Below are 27133 nucleotides of genomic sequence, written 5' to 3'. Positions count from 1 at the left end.
TAACCCTAACACTATCCTAGGGCTGATGCTAACCCTAACCCTAACATTAACACTATCCTAGAGCTGATGCTAACGCTAACCCTAACCCTAACCCTAACCCTAATACTATCCTAGGGCTGATGCTAACCCTAACCCTAACCCTAACACTATCCTAGGGCTGATGCTAACCCTAACCCTAACTCTAACACTATCTTAGGGCTGAGGCTAACCCTAACACTAACACTATCCTACGGCTGATGCTAACCCTAACCCTAACCCTAACACTATCCTAGGTCTGATGCTAACCCTAAACCTAACACTATCCTAGGGCTGATGCTAACCCTAACCCTAACCCTAACACTATCCTAGGGCTGATGTTAAACCTAACCCTAACACTACCCTAGGGCTGATGCTAACCCTAACCCTAACCCTAACACTCTCCTTGGGCTGATGCTAACCGTAACCCTAACACTATCCTAGGCCTGATGCTAACCCTAACCCTAACACTATCCTAGGGCTGATGCTAACCCTAACCCTAACCCTAACACTATCCTAGGGCTGATGCTAACCCTAACCCTAACACTATCCTAGGGCTGATGCTAACCCTAACCCTAAACCTAACACTTTCCTAGGGTTGATGCTAACCCTAACCCTAACACTATCCTAGGGCTGATGCTAACCCTAACCCTAACCCTAACACTATCCTAAGTCTGATGCTAACCCTAGCCCTCACACTATCCTAGGCCTGATGATAACCCTAACCCTAACCCTAACACTATCCTAGGGCTGATGCTAACCCTAACCCTAACCCTAACACTATCCTAGGGCTGATGCTAACCCTAACCCTAACACTATCCTAGGGCTGATGCTAACCCTAACCCTAACCCTAACACTATCCTAGGGCTGATGCTAACCCTAACCCTAACACTATCCTAGGGCTGATGCTAACCCTAACCCTAACCCTAACACTATCCTAGGGCTGATGCTAACCCTAACCCTAACACTATCCTAGGGCTGATGCTAACCCTAACCCTAACCCTAACACTATCCTAGGGCTGATGCTAACCCAAACCCTAACACTATCCTAGGGCTGATGCTAACCCTAACCCTAACCCTAACACTATCCTAGGGCTGATGCTAACCCTAACCCTAACCCTAACACTATCCTAGAGCTGATGCTAACGCTAACCCTAACCCTAACCCTAACCCTAATACTATCCTAGGGCTGATGCTAACCCTAACCCTAACCCTAACACTATCCTAGGGCTGATGCGAACCCTAACCCTAACTCTAACACTATCTTAGGGCTGAGGCTAACCCTAACCCAAACACTATCCTACGGCTGATGCTAACCCTAACCCTAACCCTAACACTATCCTAGGGCTGATGATAACCCTAACCCTAACACTATCCTAGGGCTGATGCTAACCCTAACCCTAACCCTAACACTTTCCTAGGGCTAATGCTAACCCTAACCCTAACACTATCCTAGGGGTGATGCTAACCCTAACCCTAATACTATCCTAGGGCTGATGCTAACCCTAACCCTAACCCTAACACTATCCTAGGGCTGATGCTAACCCTAACTCTAACCCTAACACTATACTAGGGCTGATGCTAACCCTGACCCTAACACTATCCTAGGCCTGATGCTAACCCTAACCTTAACACTTACACTATCCTAGGGCTGATGCTAACCGTAACCCTAACCCTAACACTATCCTAGGTCTGATGCTAACCCTAAACCTAACACTATCCTAGGGCTGATGCTAACCCTAACCCTAACCCTAACACTATCATAGGGCTGATGTTAACCCTAACCCTAACACTATCCTAGGCCTGATGCTAACCCTAACCCTAACACTATCCTAGGCCTGATGCTAACCCTAACCCTAACCCTGACACTATCCTAGGGTGATGCTAACCCTAACCCTAACACTATCCTAGGGCTGATGCTAACCCTAACCCTAAACCTAACACTTTCCTAGGGCTGATGCTAACCCTAACCCTAACACTATCCTAGGGCTGATGCTAACCCTAACCCTAACCCTAACACTATCCTAAGTCTGATGCTAACCCTAGTCCTCACACTATCCTAGGCCTGATGATAACCCTAACCCTAACCCTAACACTATCCTAGGGCTGATGCTAACCCTAACCCTAACCCTAACACTATCCTAGGGCTGATGCTAACCCTAACCCTAACACTATCCTAGGGCTGATGCTAACCCTAACCCTAACCCTAACACTATCCTAGGGCTGATGCTAACCCTAACCCTAACACTATCCTAGGGCTGATGCTAACCCTAACCCTAACCCTAACACTATCCTAGGGCTGATGCTAACCCTAACCCTAACACTATCCTAGGGCTGATGCTAACCCTAACCCTAACCCTAACACTATACTAGGGCTGATGCTAACCCAAACCCTAACACTATCCTAGGGCTGATGCTAACCCTAACCCTAACCCTAACACTATCCTAGGGCTGATGCTAACCCTAACCCTAACCCTAACACTATCCTAGAGCTGATGCTAACGCTAACCCTAACCCTAACCCTAACCCTAATACTATCCTAGGGCTGATGCTAACACTAACCCTAACCCTAACACTATCCTAGGGCTGATGCTAACCCTAACCCTAACTCTAACACTATCTTAGGGCTGAGGCTAACCCTAACCCAAACACTGTCCTAGGGCTGATGCTAACCCTAACCCTAACCCTAACACTATCCTAGGGCTGATGCTAACCCTAACCCTAACTCTAACACTATCTTAGGGCTGAGGCTAACCCTAACCCAAACACTATCCTACGGCTGATGCTAACCCTAACCCTAACCCTAACACTATCCTAGGTCTGACGCTAACCCTAAACCTAACACTATCCTAGGGCTGATGCTAACCCTAACCCTAACCCTAACACTATCCTAGGGCTGATGCTAACCCTAACGCTAACCCTAACACTATCCTTGAACTGATGCTAACCTTAACCCTAACCCTAACACTATCCTAGGCCTGATGATAACCCTAACCCTAACCCTAACAGTATCCTAGGGCTGATGCCAACCCTAACACTAACCCTAACACTATCCTAGGGCTGATGCTAACCCTAACCCTAACACTATCCTAGGACTGATGCTAACCCTAACCCTAACCATAACACTATCCTAGGGCTGATGCTAACCCTAACCCTAACACTATCCTAGGGCTGATGCTAACCCTAACCCTAACCCTAACACTATCCTAGGGCTGATGCTAACCCGAACCCTAACACTATCCTAGGCCTGATGATAACCCTAACCCTAACCCTAACATTATCCTAGGGCTGATGCTAACCCTAACCCTAACCCTAACACTATCCTAGAGCTGATGCTAACGCTAACCCTAACCCTAACCCTAACCCTAATACTATCCTAGGGCTGATGCTAACCCTAACCCTAACCCTAACACTATCCTAGGGCTGATGCGAACCCTAACCCTAACTCTAACACTATCTTAGGGCTGAGGCTAACCCTAACCCAAACACTATCCTACGGCTGATGCTAACCCTAACCCTAACCCTAACACTATCCTAGGGCTGATGATAACCCTAACCCTAACACTATCCTAGGGCTGATGCTAACCCTAACCCTAACCCTAACACTTTCCTAGGGCTAATGCTAACCCTAACCCTAACACTATCCTAGGGGTGATGCTAACCCTAACCCTAATACTATCCTAGGGCTGATGCTAACCCTAACCCTAACCCTAACACTATCCTAGGGCTGATGCTAACCCTAACTCTAACCCTAACACTATACTAGGGCTGATGCTAACCCTGACCCTAACACTATCCTAGGCCTGATGCTAACCCTAACCTTAACACTTACACTATCCTAGGGCTGATGCTAACCGTAACCCTAACCCTAACACTATCCTAGGTCTGATGCTAACCCTAAACCTAACACTATCCTAGGGCTGATGCTAACCCTAACCCTAACCCTAACACTATCATAGGGCTGATGTTAACCCTAACCCTAACACTATCCTAGGCCTGATGCTAACCCTAACCCTAACACTATCCTAGGCCTGATGCTAACCCTAACCCTAACCCTGACACTATCCTAGGGTGATGCTAACCCTAACCCTAACACTATCCTAGGGCTGATGCTAACCCTAACCCTAAACCTAACACTTTCCTAGGGCTGATGCTAACCCTAACCCTAACACTATCCTAGGGCTGATGCTAACCCTAACCCTAACCCTAACACTATCCTAAGTCTGATGCTAACCCTAGTCCTCACACTATCCTAGGCCTGATGATAACCCTAACCCTAACCCTAACACTATCCTAGGGCTGATGCTAACCCTAACCCTAACCCTAACACTATCCTAGGGCTGATGCTAACCCTAACCCTAACACTATCCTAGGGCTGATGCTAACCCTAACCCTAACCCTAACACTATCCTAGGGCTGATGCTAACCCTAACCCTAACACTATCCTAGGGCTGATGCTAACCCTAACCCTAACCCTAACACTATCCTAGGGCTGATGCTAACCCTAACCCTAACACTATCCTAGGGCTGATGCTAACCCTAACCCTAACCCTAACACTATACTAGGGCTGATGCTAACCCAAACCCTAACACTATCCTAGGGCTGATGCTAACCCTAACCCTAACCCTAACACTATCCTAGGGCTGATGCTAACCCTAACCCTAACCCTAACACTATCCTAGAGCTGATGCTAACGCTAACCCTAACCCTAACCCTAACCCTAATACTATCCTAGGGCTGATGCTAACACTAACCCTAACCCTAACACTATCCTAGGGCTGATGCTAACCCTAACCCTAACTCTAACACTATCTTAGGGCTGAGGCTAACCCTAACCCAAACACTATCCTAGGGCTGATGCTAACCCTAACCCTAACCCTAACACTATCCTAGGGCTGATGCTAACCCTAACCCTAACTCTAACACTATCTTAGGGCTGAGGCTAACCCTAACCCAAACACTATCCTACGGCTGATGCTAACCCTAACCCTAACCCTAACACTATCCTAGGTCTGACGCTAACCCTAAACCTAACACTATCCTAGGGCTGATGCTAACCCTAACCCTAACCCTAACACTATCCTAGGGCTGATGCTAACCCTAACGCTAACCCTAACACTATCCTTGAACTGATGCTAACCTTAACCCTAACCCTAACACTATCCTAGGCCTGATGATAACCCTAACCCTAACCCTAACAGTATCCTAGGGCTGATGCCAACCCTAACACTAACCCTAACACTATCCTAGGGCTGATGCTAACCCTAACCCTAACACTATCCTAGGACTGATGCTAACCCTAACCCTAACCCTAACACTATCCTAGGGCTGATGCTAACCCTAACCCTAACACTATCCTAGGGCTGATGCTAACCCTAACCCTAACCCTAACACTATCCTAGGGCTGATGCTAACCCGAACCCTAACACTATCCTAGGCCTGATGATAACCCTAACCCTAACCCTAACATTATCCTAGGGCTGATGCTAACCCTAACCCTAACACTATCCTAGTGCTGATGCTAACCCTAACCCTAACCCTAACACTATCCTAGGGCTGATGCTAACCCTAACGCTAACCCTAACACTATCCTTGAACTGATGCTAACCTTAACCCTAACCCTAACACTATCCTAGGCCTGATGATAACCCTAACCCTAACATTAACACTATCCTAGTGTTTATGTTAACCCTAACCCTACACTATCCTAGGGCTGATGCTAACCCTAACCCTAACAGTATCCTAGGGCTGATGCTAACCCTAACCCTAACACTATCCTAGGGCTGATGCTAACCTTAACCCTAACCCTAACACTATTCTAGGGCTGATGCTAACCCTAACGCTAACCCTAACACTATCCTTGAACTAATGCTAACCCTAACCCTAACCCTAACACTATCCTAGGCCTGATGCTAACCCTAACCCTAACCCTAACACTATCCTAGGGTTTATGTTAACCCTAACCCTAACACTATCCTAGGGCTGATGCTAACCCTAACCCTAACCCTAACACTCTCCTAGGGCTGATGCTAACCCTAACCCTAACACTATCCTAGGCCTGATGCTAACCCTAACCCTAACACTATCCTAGGGATGATGCTAACCCTAACCCTAACGCTAACACTATCCTAGGCCTGATGCTAACCCTATCCCTAACACTAACACTCTCCTAGTGCTGAGGCTAACGCTAACCCTAACACTATGCTAGGGCTGATGCTAACCCTAACCCTAACCCTAACACTATCCTAGGGTTGATGCTAACCCTAACCCTAACACTATCCTAGGGCTGATGCTAACCCTAACCCTAACCCTAACACTATCCTAGGGCTGATGCTAACCCTAACCCTAACCCTAACACTATCCTAGGGCTGATGCTAACCCTAACCCTAACACTATCCTAGGGCTGATGCTAACCCTAACCCTAACCCTAACACTATCCTAGGGCTGATGCTAACCCTAACACTAACCTTAACCCTATCCTAGGGCTGATGCTAACCCTAACCCTAATCCTAACACTATCCTAGAGCTGATGCTAACGCTAACCCTAACCGTAACCCTAACCCTAATACTATCCTAGGGCTGATGCTAACCCTAACCCTAACCCTAACACTATCCTAGGGCTGAGGCTAACCCTAACCCTAACTCTAACACTATCTTAGGGCTGAGGCTAACCCTAACCCAAACACTGTCCTACGGCTGATGCTAACCCTAACACTAACCCTAACACTATCCTAGGTCTGATGCTAACCCTAAACCTAACACTATCCTAGGGCTGATGCTAACCCTAACCGTGACCCTAACACTATCCTAGGGCTGATGTTAACCCTAACCCTAACACTATCCTAGGGCTGATGCTAAACCTAACCCTAACCCTAACACTCTCCTTGGGCTGATGCTAACCGTAACCCTAACACTATCCTAGGCCTGATGCTAACCCTAACCCTAACACTATCCCAGGGCTGATGCTAACCCTAACCCTAACCCTAACACTATTCTAGGTCTGATGCTAACCCTAACCCTAACACTAACACTATCCTAGGGCTGATGCTAACCCTAACCCTAACCCTAACACTATCCTAGGGCTGATGCTAACCCTAACCCTAACACTATCCTAGGGCTGATGCTAACCCTAACCCTAACACTAACACTATCCTAGGGCTGATGCTAACCCTAACCCTAACACTATCCTAGGGCTGATGCTAACCCTAACCCTAACCCTAACACTATCCTAGGGATGATGCTAACCCTAACCCTAACACTATCCTAGGGCTGATGCTAACCCTAACCCTAACCCTAACACTATCCTAGGCCTGATGCTAACCCTATCCCTAACACTAACACTCTCCTAGGGCTGAGGCTAACCCAAACCCTAACACTATCCTAGGGATGATGCTAACCCTAACCCTAACCCTAACACTATCCTAGGGTAGATGCTAACCCTAAACCTAACACTATCCTACGGCTGATGCTAACCCTAACCCTAACCCTAACACTATCCTAGGGCTGATGCTAACCCTAACCCTAACACTATCCTAGGGCTGATGCTAACCCTAACCCTAACCCTAACACTATCCTAGGGCTGATGCTAACCCTAACCCTAACACTATCCTAGGGCTGATGCTAACGCTAACCCTAACCCTAACACTATCCTAGGGCTGATGCTAACCCTAACCCTAACCCTAACACTATCCTAGGGCTGATGCTAACCCTAACCCTAACACTAACACTATCCTAGAGCTGATGCTAACGCTAACCCTAACCCTAACCCTAACCCTAATACTATCCTAGGGCTGATGCTAACCCTAACCCTAACCCTAACACTATCCTAGGGCTGATGCTAACCCTAACCCTAACTCTAACACTGTCTTAGGGCTGAGGCTAACCCTAACACTAACACTATCCTACGGCTGATGCTAACCCTAACCCTAACCCTAACACTATCCTAGGTCTGATGCTAACCCTAAACCTAACACTATCCTAGGGCTGATGCTAACCCTAACCCTAACCCTAACACTATCCTAGGGCTGATGTTAACCCTAACCCTAACACTACCCTAGGGCTGATGCTAACCCTAACCCTAACCCTAACACTCTCCTTGGGCTGATGCTAACCGTAACCCTAACACTATCCTAGGCCTGATGCTAACCCTAACCCTAACACTATCCTAGGCCTGATGCTAACCCTAACCCTAACCCTAACACTATCCTAGGGCTGATGCTAACCCTAACCCTAACACTATCCTAGGGCTGATGCTAACCCTAACCCTAAACCTAACACTTTCCTAGGGTTGATGCTAACCCTAACCCTAACACTATCCTAGGGCTGATGCTAACCCTAACCCTAACCCTAACACTATCCTAAGTCTGATGCTAACCCTAGCCCTCACACTATCCTAGGCCTGATGATAACCCTAACCCTAACCCTAACACTATCCTAGGGCTGATGCTAACCCTAACCCTAACCCTAACACTATCGTAGGGCTGATGCTAACCCTAACCCTAACACTATCCTAGGGCTGATGCTAACCCTAACCCTAACCCTAACACTATCCTAGGGCTGATGCTAACCCAAACCCTAACACTATCCTAGGGCTGATGCTAACCCTAACCCTAACCCTAACACTATCCTAGGGCTGATGCTAACCCTAACCCTAACCCTAACGCTATCCTAGAGCTGATGCTAACGCTAACCCTAACCCTAACCCTAACCCTAATACTATCCTAGGGCTGATGCTAACCCTAACCCTAACCCTAAGACTATCCTTGGGCTGATGCGAACCCTAACCCTAACTCTAACACTATCTTAGGGCTGAGGCTAACCCTAACCCAAACACTATCCTACGGCTGATGCTAACCCTAACCCTAACCCTAACACTATCCTAGGGCTGATGATAACCCTAACCCTAACACTATCCTAGGGCTGATGCTAACCCTAACCCTAACCCTAACACTTTCCTAGGGCTAATGCTAACCCTAACCCTAACACTATCCTAGGGCTGATGCTAACCCTAACCCTAATACTATCCTAGGGCTGATGCTAACCCTAACCCTAACCCTAACACTATCCTAGGGCTGATGCTAACCCTAACCCTAACCCTAACACTATACTAGGGCTGATGCTAACCCTGACCCTAACACTATCCTAGGCCTGATGCTAACCCTAACCCTAACACTTACACTATCCTAGGACTGATTCTAACCCTAACCCTAACCCTAACACTATCCTAGGTCTGATGCTAACCCTAAACCTAACACTATCCTAGGGCTGATGCTAACCCTAACCCTAACCCTAACACTATCATAGGGCTGATGTTAACCCTAACCCTAACACTATCCTAGGGCTGATGCTAACCCTAACACTAACACTATCCTAGGGCTGATGCTAAACCTAACCCTAAACCTAACACTATCCTAGGGCTGATGCTAACCCTAACCCTAACCCTAACACTATCCTAGGCCTGATGCTAACCCTAACCCTAACTCTAACACTATCCTAGGGTTTATGTTAACCCTAACCCTAACACTATCCTAGGGCTGATGCTAACCCTAAACCTAACCCTAACACTATCCTAGGGCTGATGCTAATCCTAACCCTAACCCTAACACTCTCCTAGGGCTGATGCTAACCCGAACCCTAACACTATCCTAGGCCTGATGCTAACCCTAACCCTAACACTATCCTAGGGCTGATGCTAACCCTAACCCTAACCTTAACACTATCCTAGGCCTGATGCTAACCCTATCCCTAACACTAACACTCTCCTAGGGCTGAGGCTAACCCAAACCCTAACACTATCCTAGGGCTGATGCTAACCCTAACCCTAACCCTAACACTATCCTAGGGTAGTTGCTAACCCTAACCCTAACACTATCCTAGGGCTGATGCTAACCCTAACCCTAACCCTAACACTATCCTAGGGCTGATGCTAACCCTAACCCTAACACTATCCTAGGGCTGATGCTAACCCTAACCCTAACCCTAACACTATCCTACGGCTGATGCTAACCCTAACCCTAACACTATCCTACGGCTGATGCTAACCCTAACCCTAACCCTAACACTATCCTAGGGCTCATGCTAACCCTAACCCTAACCCTAACACTATCCCAGGGCTGATGCTAACCCTAACCCTAACACTAACACTATCCTAGAGCTGATGCTAACGCTAACCCTAAACCTAACCCTAACCCTAATACTATCCTAGGGCTGATGCTAACCCTAACCCTAACCCTAACACTATCCTAGGGCTGATGCTAACCCTAACCCTAACTCTAACACTATCTTAGTGCTGAGGCTAACCCTAACCCAAACACTATCCTACGGCTGATGCTAACCCTAACCCTAACCCTAACACTATCCTAGGTCTGATGCTAACCCTAAACCTAACACTATCCTAGGGCTGATGCTAACCCTAACCCTAACCCTAACACTATCCTAGGGCTGATGTTAACCCTAACCCTAACACTACCCTAGGGCTGATGCTAACCCTAACCCTAACCCTAACACTCTCCTTGGGCTGATGCTAACCGTAACCCTAACACTATCCTAGGCCTGATGCTAACCCTAACCCTAACACTATCCTAGGCCTGATGCTAACCCTAACCCTAACCCTAACACTATCCTAGGGCTGATGCTAACCCTAACCCTAACACTATCCTAGGGCTGATGCTAACCCTAACCCTAAACCTAACACTTTCCTAGGGCTGATGCTAACCCTAACCCTAAAACTATCCTAGGGCTGATGCTAACCCTAACCCTAACCCTAACACTATCCTAAGTCTGATGCTAACCCTAGCCCTCACACTATCCTAGGCCTGATGATAACCCTAACCCTAACCCTAACACTATCCTAGGGCTGATGCTAACCCTAACCCTAACCCTAACACTATCCTAGGGCTGATGCTAACCCTAGCCCTAACACTATCCTAGGGCTGATGCTAACCCTAACCCTAACCCTAACACTATCCTAGGGCTGATGCTAACCCTAACCCTAACACTATCCTAGGGCTGATGCTAACCCTAACCCTAACCCTAACACTATCCTAGGGCTGATGCTAACCCTAACCCTAACACTATCCTAGGGCTGATGCTAACCCTAACCCTAACCCTAACACTATCCTAGGGCTGATGCTAACCCAAACCCTAACACTATCCTAGGGCTGATGCTAACCCTAACCCTAACCCTAACACTATCCTAGGGCTGATGCTAACCCTAACCCTAACCCTAACACTATCCTAGGGCTGATGCTAACCCTAACCCTAACTCTAACACTATCTTAGGGCTAAGGCTAACCCTAACCCAAACACTATCCTAGGGCTGATGCTAACCCTAACCCTAACCCTAACACTATCCTAGGGCTGATGCTAACCCTAACCCTAACTCTAACACTATCTTAGGGCTGAGGCTAACCCTAACCCAAAAACTATCCTACGGCTGATGCTAACCCTAACCCTAACCCTAACACTATCCTAGGTCTGACGCTAACCCTAAACCTAACACTATCCTAGGGCTGATGCTAACCCTAACCCTAACCCTAACACTATCCTAGGGCTGATGCTAACCCTAACGCTAACCCTAACACTATCCTTGAACTGATGCCAACCTTAACCCTAACCCTAACACTATCCTAGGCCTGATGATAACCCTAACCCTAACCCTAACAGTATCCTAGGGCTGATGCCAACCCTAACACTAACCCTAACACTATCCTAGGGCTGATGCTAACCCTAACCCTAACACTATCCTAGGACTGATGCTAACCCTAACCCTAACCCTAACACTATCCTAGGGCTGATGCTAACCCTAACCCTAACACTATCCTAGGGCTGATGCTAACCCTAACCCTAACCCTAACACTATCCTAGGGCTGATGCTAACCCGAACCCTAACACTATCCTAGGCCTGATGATAACCCTAACCCTAACCCTAACATTATCCTAGGGCTGATGCTAACCCTAACCCTAACACTATCCTAGTGCTGATGCTAACCCTAACCCTAACCCTAACACTATCCTAGGGCTGATGCTAACCCTAACGCTAACCCTAACACTATCCTTGAACTGATGCTAACCTTAACCCTACCCCTAACACTATCCTAGGCCTGATGATAACCCTAACCCTAACATTAACACTATCCTAGTGTTTATGTTAACCCTAACCCTAACACTATCCTAGGGCTGATGCTAACCCTAACCCTAACACTATCCTAGGGCTGATGCTAACCCTAACCCTAACACTATCCTAGGGCTGATGCTAACCTTAACCCTAACCCTAACACTATTCTAGGGCTGATGCTAACCCTAACGCTAACCCTAACACTATCCTTGAACTAATGCTAACCCTAACCCTAACCCTAACACTATCCTAGGCCTGATGCTAACCCTAACCCTAACCCTAACACTATCCTAGGGTTTATGTTAACCCTAACCCTAACACTATCCTAGGGCTGATGCTAACCCTAACCCTAACCATAACACTCTCCTAGGGCTCATGCTAACCCTAACCCTAACACTATCCTAGGCCTGATGCTAACCCTAACCCTAACACTATCCTAGGGATGATGCTAACCCTAACCCTAACGCTAACACTATCCTAGGCCTGATGCTAACCCTATCCCTAACACTAACACTCTCCTAGGGCTGAGGCTAACCCTAACCCTAACACTATCCTAGGGCTGATGCTAACCCTAACCCTAACCCTAACACTATCCTAGGGTTGATGCTAACCCTAACCCTAACACTATCCTAGGGCTGATGCTAACCCCAACCCTAACCCTAACACTATCCTAGGGCTGATGCTAACCCTAACCCTAACACTATCCTAGGGCTGATGCTAACCCTAACCCTAACCCTAACACTATCCTAGGGCTGATGCTAACCCTAACCCTAACACTATCCTAGGGCTGATGCTAACCCTAACCCTAACCCTAACACTATCCTAGGGCTGATGCTAACCCTAACACTAACCTTAACCCTATCCTAGGGCTGATGCTAACCCTAACCCTAACCCTAACACTATCCTAGAGCTGATGCTAACGCTAACCCTAACCCTAACCCTAACCCTAATACTATCCTAGGGCTGATGCTAACCCTAACCCTAACCCTAACACTATCCTAGGGCTGAGGCTAACCCTAACCCTAACTCTAACACTATCTTAGGGCTGAGGCTAACCCGAACCCAAACACTGTCCTACGGCTGATGCTAACCCTAACACTAACCCTAACCCTGTCCTAGGTCTGATGCTAACCCTAAACCTAACACTATCCTAGGGCTGATGCTAACCCTAACCGTGACCCTAACACTATCCTAGGGCTGATGTTAACCCTAACCCTAACACTATCCTAGGGCTGATGCTAACCCTAACCCTAACCCTAACACTCTCCTTGGGCTGATGCTAACCGTAACCCTAACACTATCCTAGGCCTGATGCTAACCCTAACCCTAACACTATCCCAGGGCTGATGCTAACCCTAACCCTAACCCTAACACTATTCTAGGCCTGATGCTAACCCTAACCCTAACCCTAACACTATCCTAGGGCTGATGCTAACCCTAACCCTAACCCTAACACTATCCTAGGGCTGATGCTAACCCTAACCCTAACACTATCCTAGGGCTGATGCTAACCCTAACCCTAACACTAACACTATCCTAGGGCTGATGCTAACCCTAACCCTAACACTATCCTAGGGCTGATGCTAACCCTAACCCTAACCCTAACACTATCCTAGGGATGATGCTAACCCTAACCCTAACACTATCCTGGGGCTGATGCTAACCCTAACCCTAACCCTAACACTATCCTAGGCCTGATGCTAACCCTATCCCTAACACTAACAGTCTCCTAGGGCTGAGGCTAACCCAAACCCTAACACTATCCTAGGGCTGATGCTAACCCTAACCCTAACCCTAGCACTATCCTAGGGTAGATGCTAACCCTAAACCTAACACTATCCTACGGCTGATGCTAACCCTAACCCTAACCCTAACACTATCCCAGGGCTGATGCTAACCCTAACCCTAACACTATCCTAGGGCTGATGCTAACCCTAACCCTAACCCTAACACTATCCTAGGGCTGATGCTCACCGTAACCTTAACACTATCCTAGGGCTGATGCTAACGCTAACCCTAACCCTAACACTATCCTAGGGCTGATGCTAACCCTAACCCTAACCCTAATACTATCCTAGGGCTGATGCTAACCCTAACCCTAACCCTAACACTATCCTAGGGCTGATGCTAACCCTAACCCTAACTCTAACACTATCTTAGGGCTGAGGCTAACCCTAACACTAACACTATCCTACGGCTGATGCTAACCCTAACCCTAACCCTAACACTATCCTAGGTCTGATGCTAACCCTAAACCTAACACTATCCTAGGGCTGATGCTAACCCTAACCCTAACCCTAACACTATCCTAGGGCTGATGTTAACCCTAACCCTAACACTACCCTAGGGCTGATGCTAACCCTAACCCTAACCCTAACACTCTCCTTGGGCTGATGCTAACCGTAACCCTAACACTATCCTAGGCCTGATGCTAACCCTAACCCTAACACTATCCTAGGCCTGATGCTAACCCTAACCCTAACCCTAACACTATCCTAGGGCTGATGCTAACCCTAACCCTAACACTATCCTAGGGCTGATGCTAACCCTAACCCTAAACCTAACACTTTCCTAGGGTTGATGCTAACCCTAACCATAACACTATCCTAGGGCTGATGCTAACCCTAACCCTAACCCTAACACTATCCTAAGTCTGATGCTAACCCTAGCCCTCACACTATCCTAGGCCTGATGATAACCCTAACCCTAACCCTAACACTATCCTAGGGCTGGTGCTAACCCTAACCCTAACCCTAACACTATCCTAGGGCTGATGCTAACCCTAACCCTAACACTATCCTAGGGCTGATGCTAACCCTAACCCTAACCCTAACACTATCCTTGGGCTGATGCTAACCCTAACCCTAACACTATCCTAGGGCTGATGCTAACCCTAACCCTAACCCTAACACTATCCTAGGGCTGATGCTAACCCTAACCCTAACACTATCCTAGGGCTGATGCTAACCCTAACCCTAACCCTAACACTATCCTAGGGCTGATGCTAACCCAAACCCTAACACTATCCTAGGGCTGATGCTAACCCTAACCCTAACCCTAACACTATCCTAGGGCTGATGCTAACCCTAACCCTAACCCTAACACTATCCTAGAGCTGATGCTAACGCTAACCCTAACCCTAACCCTAACCCTAATACTATCCTAGGGCTGATGCTAACCCTAACCCTAACCCTAACACTATCCTAGGGCTGATGCGAACCCTAACCCTAACTCTAACACTATCTTAGGGCTGAGGATAACCCTAACCCAAACACTATCCAACGGCTGATGCTAACCCTAACCCTAACCTTAACACTATCCTAGGGCTGATGATAACCCTAACCCTAACACTATCCTAGGGCTGATGCTAACCCTAACCCTAACCCTAACACTTTCCCAGGGCTAATGCTAACCCTAACCCTAACACTATCCTAGGGCTGATGCTAACCCTAACCCTAATACTATCCTAGGGCTGATGCTAACCCTAACCCTAACCCTAACACTATCCTAGGGCTGACGCTAACCCTAACCCTAACCCTAACACTATACTAGGGCTGATGCTAACCCTGACCCTAACACTATCCTAGGCCTGATGCTAACCCTAACCCTAACACTTACGCTATCCTAGGGCTGATGCTAACCCTAACCCTAACCCTAACACTATCCTAGGTCTGATGCTAACCCTAAACCTAACACTATCCTAGGGCTGATGCTAACCCTAACCCTAACCCTAACACTATCATAGGGCTGATGTTAACCCTAACCCTAACACTATCCTAGGGCTGATGCTAACCCTAACACTAACACTATCCTAGGGCTGATGCTAACCCTAACCCTAAACCTAACACTATCCTAGGGCTGATGCTAACCCTAACCCTAACCCTAACACTATCCTAGGCCTGATGCTAACCCTAACCCTAACTCTAACACTATCCTAGGGTTTATGTTAACCCTAACCCTAACACTATCCTAGGGCTGATGCTAACCCTAAACCTAACCCTAACACTATCCTAGGGCTGATGCTAATCCTAACCCTAACCCTAACACTCTCCTAGGGCTGATGCTAACCCGAACCCTAACACTATCCTAGGCCTGATGCTAACCCTAACCCTAACACTATCCTAGGGCTGATGCTAACCCTAACCCTAACCCTAACACTATCCTAGGCCTGATGCTAACCCTAACCCTAACTCTAACACTATCCTAGGGTATATGTTAACCCTAACCCTAACACTATCCTAGGGCTGATGCTAACCCTAAACCTAACCCTAACACTATCCTAGGGCTGATGCTAACCCTAACCCTAACCCTAACACTATCCTAGGGTAGATGCTAAACCTAACCCTAACACTATCCTAGGGCTGATGCTAACCCTAACCCTAACCCTAACACTATCATAGGGCTGATGTTAACCCTAACCCTAACACTATCCTAGGGCTGATGCTAACCCTAACACTAACACTATCCTAGGGCTGATGCTAACCCTAACCCTAAACCTAACACTATCCTAGGGCTGATGCTAACCCTAACCCTAACCCTAACACTATCCTAGGCCTGATGCTAACCCTAACCCTAACTCTAACACTATCCTAGGGTTTATGTTAACCCTAACCCTAACACTATCCTAGGGCTGATGCTAACCCTAAACCTAACCCTAACACTATCCTAGGGCTGATGCTAATCCTAACCCTAACCCTAACACTCTCCTAGGGCTGATGCTAACCCGAACCCTAACACTATCCTAGGCCTGATGCTAACCCTAACCCTAACACTATCCTAGGGCTGATGCTAACCCTAACCCTAACCCTAACACTATCCTAGGCCTGATGCTAACCCTAACCCTAACTCTAACACTATCCTAGGGTTTATGTTAACCCTAACCCTAACACTATCCTAGGGCTGATGCTAACCCTAAACCTAACCCTAACACTATCCTAGGGCTGATGCTAACCCTAACCCTAACCCTAACACTATCCTAGGGTAGATGCTAAACCTAACCCTAACACTATCCTAGGGCTGATGCTAACCCTAACCCTAACCCTAACACTATCCTAGGGCTGATGCTAACCCTAACCCTAACACTATCCTAGGGCTGATGCTAACCCTAACCCTAACCCTAACACTATCCTAGGCCTGATGCTAACCCTAACCCTAACACTATCCTAGGCCTGATGCTAACCCTAACCCTAACCCTAACACTATCCTAGGGCTGATGCTAACCCTAACCCTAACACTATGCTAGGGCTGATACTAACCCTAACCCTAAACCTAACACTTTCCTAGGGCTGATGCTAACCCTAACCCTAACACTATCCTAGGGCTGATGCTAACCCTAACCCTAACCCTAACACTATCCTAAGTCTGATGCTAACCCTAGCCCTCACACTATCCTAGGCCTGATGATAACCCTAACCCTAACCCTAACACTATCCTAGGGCTGATGCTAACCCTAACCCTAACACTATCCTAGGGCTGATGCTAACCCTAACCCTAACCCTAACACTATCCTAGGGCTTATGCTAACCCAAACCCTAACACTATCCTAGGGCTGATGCTAACCCTAACCCTAACCCTAACACTATCCTAGGGCTGATGCTAACCCTAACCCTAACCCTAACACTATCCTAGAGCTGATGCTAACGCTAACCCTAACCCTAACCCTAACCCTAATACTATCCTAGGGCTGATGCTAACCCTAACCCTAACCCTAACACTATCCTAGGGCTGATGCTAACCCTAACCCTAACTCTAACACTATCTTAGGGCTGAGGCTAACCCTAACCCAAACACTATCCTACGGCTGATGATAACCCTAACCCTAACCCTAACACTATCCTAGGGCTGATGCTAACCATAACCCTAACCATAACACTATCCTAGGGCTGATGCTAACCCTAACCCTAACCCTAACACTATCCTAGAGCTGATGCTAACGCTAACCCTAACCCTAACCCTAACCCTAATACTATCCTAGGGCTGATGCTAACCCTAACCCTAACCCTAACACTATCCTAGGGCTGATGCGAACCCTAACCCTAACTCTAACACTATCTTAGGGCTGAGGCTAACCCTAACCCAAACACTATCCTACGGCTGATGCTAACCCTAACCCTAACCCTAACCCTAACACTATCCTAGGGCTGATGATAACCCTAACCCTAACACTATCCTAGGGCTGATGCTAACCCTACCCCTAACCCTAACACTTTCCTAGGGCTGATGCTAACCCTAACCCTAACACTATCCTAGGGCTGATGCTAACCCTAACCCTAATACTATCCTAGGGCTGATGCTAACCCTAACCCTAACCCTAACACTATCCTAGGGCTGATGCTAACCCTAACCCTAACCCTAACACTATCCTAGGGCTGATGCTAACCCTGACCCTAACACTATCCTAGGCCTGATGCTAACCCTAACCCTAACACTTACACTATCCTAGGGCTGATGCTAACCCTAACCCTAACCCTAACACTATCCTAGGTCTGATGCTAACCCTAAACCTAACACTATCCTAGGGCTGATGCTAACCCTAACCCTAACCCTAACACTATCATACCGCTGATGTTAACCCTAACCCTAACACTATCCTAGGGCTGATGCTAACCCTAACACTAACACTATCCTAGGGCTGATGCTAACCCTAACCCTAAACCTAACACTATCCTAGGGCTGATGCTAACCCTAACCCTAACCCTAACACTATCCTAGGCCTGATGCTAACCCTAACCCTAACTCTAACACTATCCTAGGGTTTATGTTAACCCTAACCCTAACACTATCCTAGGGCTGATGCTAACCCTAAACCTAACCCTAACACTATCCTAGGGCTGATGCTAATCCTAACCCTAACCCTAACACTCTCCTAGGGCTGATGCTAACCCTAACCCTAACACTATCCTAGGGCTGATGCTAACGCTAACCCTAACCCTAACACTATCCTAGGGCTGATGCTAACCCTAACCCTAACCCTAATACTATCCTAGGGCTGATGCTAACCCTAACCCTAACCCTAACACTATCCTAGGGCTGATGCTAACCCTAACCCTAACTCTAACACTATCTTAGGGCTGAGGCTAACCCTAACACTAACACTATCCTACGGCTGATGCTAACCCTAACCCTAACCCTAACACTATCCTAGGTCTGATGCTAACCCTAAACCTAACACTATCCTAGGGCTGATGCTAACCCTAACCCTAACCCTAACACTATCCTAGGGCTGATGTTAACCCTAACCCTAACACTACCCTAGGGCTGATGCTAACCCTAACCCTAACCCTAACACTCTCCTTGGGCTGATGCTAACCGTAACCCTAACACTATCCTAGGCCTGATGCTAACCCTAACCCTAACACTATCCTAGGCCTGATGCTAACCCTAACCCTAACCCTAACACTATCCTAGGGCTGATGCTAACCCTAACCCTAACACTATCCTAGGGCTGATGCTAACCCTAACCCTAAACCTAACACTTTCCTAGGGTTGATGCTAACCCTAACCCTAACACTATCCTAGGGCTGATGCTAACCCTAACCCTAACCCTAACACTATCCTAAGTCTGATGCTAACCCTAGCCCTCACACTATCCTAGGCCTGATGATAACCCTAACCCTAACCCTAACACTATCCTAGGGCTGGTGCTAACCCTAACCCTAACCCTAACACTATCCTAGGGCTGATGCTAACCCTAACCCTAACACTATCCTAGGGCTGATGCTAACCCTAACCCTAACCCTAACACTATCCTAGGGCTGATGCTAACCCTAACCCTAACACTATCCTAGGGCTGATGCTAACCCTAACCCTAACCCTAACACTATCCTAGGGCTGATGCTAACCCTAACCCTAACACTATCCTAGGGCTGATGCTAACCCTAACCCTAACCCTAACACTATCCTAGGGCTGATGCTAACCCAAACCCTAACACTATCCTAGGGCTGATGCTAACCCTAACCCTAACCCTAACACTATCCTAGGGCTGATGCTAACCCTAACCCTAACCCTAACACTATCCTAGAGCTGATGCTAACGCTAACCCTAACCCTAACCCTAACCCTAATACTATCCTAGGGCTGATGCTAACCCTAACCCTAACCCTAACACTATCCTAGGGCTGATGCGAACCCTAACCCTAACTCTAACACTATCTTAGGGCTGAGGATAACCCTAACCCAAACACTATCCAACGGCTGATGCTAACCCTAACCCTAACCCTAACACTATCCTAGGGCTGATGATAACCCTAACCCTAACACTATCCTAGGGCTGATGCTAACCCTAACCCTAACCCTAACACTATCCTAGGGCTGATGCTAACCCTAACCCTAACACTACCCTAGGGCTGATTCTAACCCTAACCCTAACCCTAACACTATCCTAGGGCTGATGCTAACCCTAACCCTAACCCTAACACTATCCTAGGGCTGATGCTAACCCTAACCCTAACACTACCCTAGGGCTGATTCTAACCCTAACCCTAACCCTAACACTATACTAGGGCTGATGCTAACCCTGACCCTAACACTATCCTAGGCCTGATGCTAACCCTAACCCTAACACTTACACTATCCTAGGGCTGATGCTAACCCTAACCCTAACCCTAACACTATCCTAGGTCTGATGCTAACCCTAAACCTAACACTATCCTAGGGCTGATGCTAACCCTAACCCTAACCCTAACACTATCATAGGGCTGATGTTAACCCTAACCCTAACACTATCCTAGGGCTGATGCTAACCCTAACACTAACACTATCCTAGGGCTGATGCTAACCCTAACCCTAAACCTAACACTATCCTAGGGCTGATGCTAACCCTAACCCTAACCCTAACATTATCCTAGGCCTGATGCTAACCCTAACCCTAACTCTAACACTATCCTAGGGTTTATGTTAACCCTAACCCTAACACTATTCTAGGGCTGATGCTAACCCTAAACCTAACCCTAACACTATCCTAGGGCTGATGCTAATCCTAACCCTAACCCTAACACTCTCCTAGGGCTGATGCTAACCCGAACCCTAACACTATCCTAGGCCTGATGCTAACCCTAACCCTAACACTATCCTAGGGCTGATGCTAACCCTAACCCTAACCCTAACACTATCCTAGGCCTGATGCTAACCCTAACCCTAACTCTAACACTATCCTAGGGTTTATGTTAACCCTAACCCTAACACTATCCTAGGGCTGATGCTAACCCTAAACCTAACCCTAACACTATCCTAGGGCTGATGCTAACCCTAACCCTAACCCTAACACTATCCTAGGGTAGATGCTAAACCTAACCCTAACACTATCCTAGGGCTGATGCTAACCCTAACCCTAACCCTAACACTATCCTAGGGCTGATGCTAACCCTAACCCTAACACTATCCTAGGGCTGATGCTAACCCTAACCCTAACCCTAACACTATCCTAGGCCTGATGCTAACCCTAACCCTAACACTATCCTAGGCCTGATGCTAACCCTAACCCTAACCCTAACACTATCCTAGGGCTGATGCTAACCCTAACACTAACACTATCCTAGGGCTGATGCTAACCCTAACCCTAAACCTAACACTTTCCTAGGGCTGATGCTAACCCTAACCCTAACACTATCCTAGGGCTGATGCTAACCCTAACCCTAACCCTAACACTATCCTAAGTCTGATGCTAACCCTAGCCCTCACACTATCCTAGGCCTGATGATAACCCTAACCCTAACCCTAACACTATCCTAGGGCTGATGCTAACCCTAACCCTAACACTATCCTAGGGCTGATGCTAACCCTAACCCTAACCCTAACACTATCCTAGGGCTTATGCTAACCCAAACCCTAACACTATCCTAGGGCTGATGCTAACCCTAACCCTAACCCTAACACTATCCTAGGGCTGATGCTAACCCTAACCCTAACCCTAACACTATCCTAGAGCTGATGCTAACGCTAACCCTAACCCTAACCCTAACCCTAATACTATCCTAGGGCTGATGCTAACCCTAACCCTAACCCTAACACTATCCTAGGGCTGATGCTAACCCTAACCCTAACTCTAACACTATCTTAGGGCTGAGGCTAACCCTAACCCAAACACTATCCTACGGCTGATGATAACCCTAACCCTAACCCTAACACTATCCTAGGGCTGATGCTAACCCTAACCCTAACCCTAACACTATCCTAGGGCTGATGCTAACCCTAACCCTAACCCTAACACTATCCTAGAGCTGATGCTAACGCTAACCCTAACCCTAACCCTAACCCTAATACTATCCTAGGGCTGATGCTAACCCTAACCCTAACCCTAACACTATCCTAGGGCTGATGCGAACCCTAACCCTAACTCTAACACTATCTTAGGGCTGAGGCTAACCCTAACCCAAACACTATCCTACGGCTGATGCTAACCCTAACCCTAACCCTAACCCTAACACTATCCTAGGGCTGATGATAACCCTAACCCTAACGCTATCCTAGGGCTGATGCTAACCCTACCCCTAACCCTAACACTTTCCTAATGCTGATGCTAACCCTAACCCTAACACTATCCTAGGGCTGATGCTAACCCTAACCCTAATACTATCCTAGGGCTGATGCTAACCATAACCCTAACCCTAACACTATCTAGGGCTGATGCTAACCCTAACCCTAACCCTAACACCATCCTAGGGCTGATGCTAACCCTGACCCTAACACTATCCTAGGCCTGATGCTAACCCTAACCCTAACACTTACACTATCCTAGGGCTGATGCTAACCCTAACCCTAACCCTAACACTATCCTAGGTCTGATGCTAACCCTAAACCTAACACTATCCTAGGGCTGATGCTAACCCTAACCCTAACCCTAACACTATCATACCGCTGATGTTAACCCTAACCCTAACACTATCCTAGGGCTGATGCTAACCCTAACACTAACACTATCCTAGGGCTGATGCTAACCCTAACCCTAAACCTAACACTATCCTAGGGCTGATGCTAACCCTAACCCTAACCCTAACACTATCCTAGGCCTGATGCTAACCCTAACCCTAACTCTAACACTATCCTAGGGTATATGTTAACCCTAACCCTAACACTATCCTAGGGCTGATGCTAACCCTAAACCTAACCCTAACACTATCCTAGGGCTGATGCTAATCCTAACCCTAACCCTAACACTCTCCTAGGGCTGATGCTAACCCGAACCCTAACACTATCCAAGGCCTGATGCTAACCCTAACCCTAACAGTATCCTAGGGCTGATGCTAACCCTAACCCTAACCGTAACACTATCCTAGGCCTGATGCTAACCCTATCCCTAACACTAACACTCTCCTAGGGCTTAGGCTAACCCAAACCCTAACACTATCCTAGGGCTGATGCTAACCCTAACCCTAACCCTAACACTATCCTAGGGTAGATGTTAACCCTAACCCTAACACTATCCTAGGGCTGATGCTAACCCTAACCATAACCCTAACACTATCCTAGGGCTGATGCTAACCCTAACCCTAACACTATCCTAGGGCTGATGCTAACCCTAACCCTAACCCTAACACTATCCTAGGGCTGATGCTAACCCTAACCCTAACACTATCCTAGGGCTGATGCTAACCCTAACCCTAACCCTAACACTATCCTAGGGCTGATGCTAACCCTAACCCTAACCCTAACATTATCCCAGGGCTGATGCTAACCCTAACCCTAACACTAACACTATCCTAGAGCTGATGCTAACGCTAACCCTAAACCTAACCCTAACCCTAATACTATCCTAGGGCTGATGCTAACCCTAACCCTAACCCTAACACTATCCTAGGGCTGATGCTAACCCTAACCCTAACTCTAACACTATCTTAGTGCTGAGGCTAACCCTAACCCAAACACTATCCTACGGCTGATGCTAACCCTAACCCTAACCCTAACACTATCCTAGGTCTGATGCTAACCCTAAACCTAACACTATCCTAGGGCTGATGCTAACCCTAACCCTAACCCTAACACTATCCTAGGGCTGATGTTAACCCTAACCCTAACACTACCCTAGGGCTGATGCTAACCCTAACCCTAACCCTAACAGTCTCCTTGGGCTGATGCTAACCGTAACCCTAACACTATCCTAGGCCTGATGCTAACCCTAACCCTAACACTATCCTAGGCATGATGCTAACCCTAACCCTAACCCTAACACTATCCTAGGGCTGATGCTAACCCTAACCCTAACACTATCCTAGGGCTGATGCTAACCCTAACCCTAAACCTAACACTTTCCTAGGGCTGATGCTAACCCTAACCCTAACCCTAACACTATCCTAGGGCTGATGCTAACCCTAACCCTAACACTATCCTAGGCCTGATGCTAACCCTAACCCTAACACTAACACTATCCTAGGGCTGATGCTAACCCTAACCCTAACCCTAACACTATCCTAGGGCTGATGCTAACCCTAACCCTAACCCTAACACTATCATACCGCTGATGTTAACCCTAACCCTAACACTATCCTAGGGCTGATGCTAACCCTAACACTAACACTATCCTAGGGCTGATGGTAACCCTAACCCTAAACCTAACACTATCCTAGGGCTGATGCTAACCCTAACCCTAACCCTAACACTATCCTAGGCCTGATGCTAACCCTAACCCTAACTCTAACACTATCCTAGGGTTTATGTTAACCCTAACCCTAACACTATCCTAGGGCTGATGCTAACCCTAAACCTAACCCTAACACTATCCTAGGGCTGATGCTAATCCTAACCCTAACCCTAACACTCTCCTAGGGCTGATGCTAACCCGAACCCTAACACTATCCAAGGCCTGATGCTAACCCTAACCCTAACACTATCCTAGGGCTGATGCTAACCCTAACCCTAACCCTAACACTATCCTAGGCCTGATGCTAACCCTATCCCTAACACTAACACTCTCCTAGGGCTTAGGCTAACCCAAACCCTAACACTATCCTAGGGCTGATGCTAACCCTAACCCTAACCCTAACACTATCCTAGGGTAGATGTTAACCCTAACCCTAACACTATCCTAGGGCTGATGCTAACCCTAACTATAACCCTAACACTATCCTAGGGCTGATGCTAACCCTAACCCTAACACTATCCTAGGGCTGATGCTAACCCTAACCCTAACCCTAACACTATCCTAGGGCTGATGCTAACCCTAACCCTAACACTATCCTAGGGCTGATGCTAACCCTAACCCTAACCCTAACACTATCCTAGGGCTGATGCTAACCCTAACCCTAACCCTAACATTATCCCAGGGCTGATGCTAACCCTAACCCTAACACTAACACTATCCTAGAGCTGATGCTAACGCTAACCCTAAACCTAACCCTAACCCTAATACTATCCTAGGGCTGATGCTAACCCTAACCCTAACCCTAACACTATCCTAGGGCTGATGCTAACCCTAACCCTAACTCTAACACTATCTTAGTGCTGAGGCTAACCCTAACCCAAACACTATCCTACGGCTGATGCTAACCTTAACCCTAACCCTAACACTATCCTAGGTCTGATGCTAACCCTAAACCTAACACTATCCTAGGGCTGATGCTAACCCTAACCCTAACCCTAACACTATCCTAGGGCTGATGTTAACCCTAACCCTAACACTACCCTAGGGCTGATGCTAACCCTAACCCTAACCCTAACAGTCTCCTTGGGCTGATGCTAACCGTAACCCTAACACTATCCTAGGCCTGATGCTAACCCTAACCCTAACACTATCCTAGGCATGATGCTAACCCTAACCCTAACCCTAACACTATCCTAGGGCTGATGCTAACCCTAACCCTAACACTATCCTAGGGCTGATGCTAACCCTAACCCTAAACCTAACACTTTCCTAGGGCTGATGCTAACCCTAACCCTAACCCTAACACTATCCTAGGGCTGATGCTAACCCTAACCCTAACACTATCCTAGGCCTGATGCTAACCCTAACCCTAACACTAACACTATCCTAGGGCTGATGCTAACCCTAACCCTAACCCTAACACTATCCTAGGGCTGATGCTAACCCTAACCCTAACCCTAACACTATCCTAGGCCTGATGCTAACCCTAACCCTAACTCTAACACTATCCTAGGGTTTTTGTTAACCCTAACCCTAACACTATCCTAGGCCTGATGCTAACCCTAACCCTAACACTATCCTAGGGCTGATGCCAACCCTAACCCTAACCCTAACACTATTCTAGGCCTGATGCTAACCCTATCCCTAACACTAACACTCTCCTAGGGCTGAGGCTAACCGAAACCCTAACACTATCCTAGGGCTGATGCTAACCCTAACCCTAACCCTAACACTATCCTAGGGTAGATGCTAACCCTAACCCTAACACTATCCTAGGGCTGATGCTAACCCTAACCCTAACCCTAACACTATCCTAGGGCTGATGCTTACCCTAACGCTAACACTATCCTAGGGCTGATGCTAACCCTAACACTAACCCTAACACTATCCTAGGGCTGATGCTAACCCTAACCGTAACACTATCCTAGGGCTGATGCTAACCCTAACCCTAACCCTAACACTATCCTAGGGCTGATGCTAACCCTAACCCTAACCCTAACACTATCCTAGGGCTGATGCTAACCCTAACCCTAACACTAACAGTATCCTAGTGCTGATGCTAACGCTAACCCTAACCCTAACCCTAACCCTAATACTATCCTAGGGCTGATGCTAACCCTAACCCTAACCCTAACACTATCCTAGGGCTGATGCTAACCCTAACCCTAACTCTAACACTATCTTAGGGCTGAGGCTAACCCTAACCCAAACACTATCCTACGGCTGATGCTAACCCTAACCCTAACCCTAACACTATCCTAGGTCTGATGCTAACCCTAAACCTAACACTATCCTAGGGCTGATGCTAACCCTAACCCTAACCCTAACACTATCCTAGGGCTGATGCTAACCCTAACCCTAACACTATCCTAGGGCTGATGCTAACCCTAACCCTAACCCTAACACTCTCCTTGGGCTGATGCTAACC

This window comes from Lemur catta, chromosome 12 (genome assembly GCF_020740605.2).
Source record: "Lemur catta isolate mLemCat1 chromosome 12, mLemCat1.pri, whole genome shotgun sequence".
Taxonomy (NCBI): domain Eukaryota; kingdom Metazoa; phylum Chordata; class Mammalia; order Primates; family Lemuridae; genus Lemur; species Lemur catta.
The sequence above is the reverse complement of the archived record's forward strand: the minus strand, read 5'-3'. Positions refer to the sequence as shown.